The sequence below is a fragment of the Haliaeetus leucocephalus genome, unplaced genomic scaffold, assembly GCF_000737465.1.
Source record: "Haliaeetus leucocephalus isolate CR32 unplaced genomic scaffold, Haliaeetus_leucocephalus-4.0 Scaffold332, whole genome shotgun sequence".
In the NCBI taxonomy this organism is placed as follows: Eukaryota; Metazoa; Chordata; class Aves; order Accipitriformes; family Accipitridae; genus Haliaeetus; species Haliaeetus leucocephalus.
Window position 1 is genome coordinate 49,355 of NW_010972768.1, and position 360 is coordinate 49,714.

The window sequence follows — 360 nt, forward strand, 5'->3', positions numbered from 1 at the left end:
GCCCCGTCACCCGCCTGCTGGTCTTCGCCTCCGACGACACCTTCCACACGGCGGGGGCTGGCAAATCCGGGGGGATCGTCGTCCCCAGCGACACCCGCTGCCACCTCGATGCTAGCGGCGTCTACACCAAAAGCCACCTCTATGTAGGTCCCCGGACACCGGGGGGGGGGGGTTGGGGGGGGGGCCCCGGCACCCATGTGTGTCCCCCCCCCACCTTGCAGGACTACCCCTCGGTGGGCCACTTGGCCCAAGTGCTTTCGGCCGCCAACATCCAGCCCATCTTCGCCGTCACGGGTCCCACCGTGCCCGTCTACCAGGTGAGTGGGGGGGGGGGGCGTCCCACGAGGGGGGGGGGGGGGG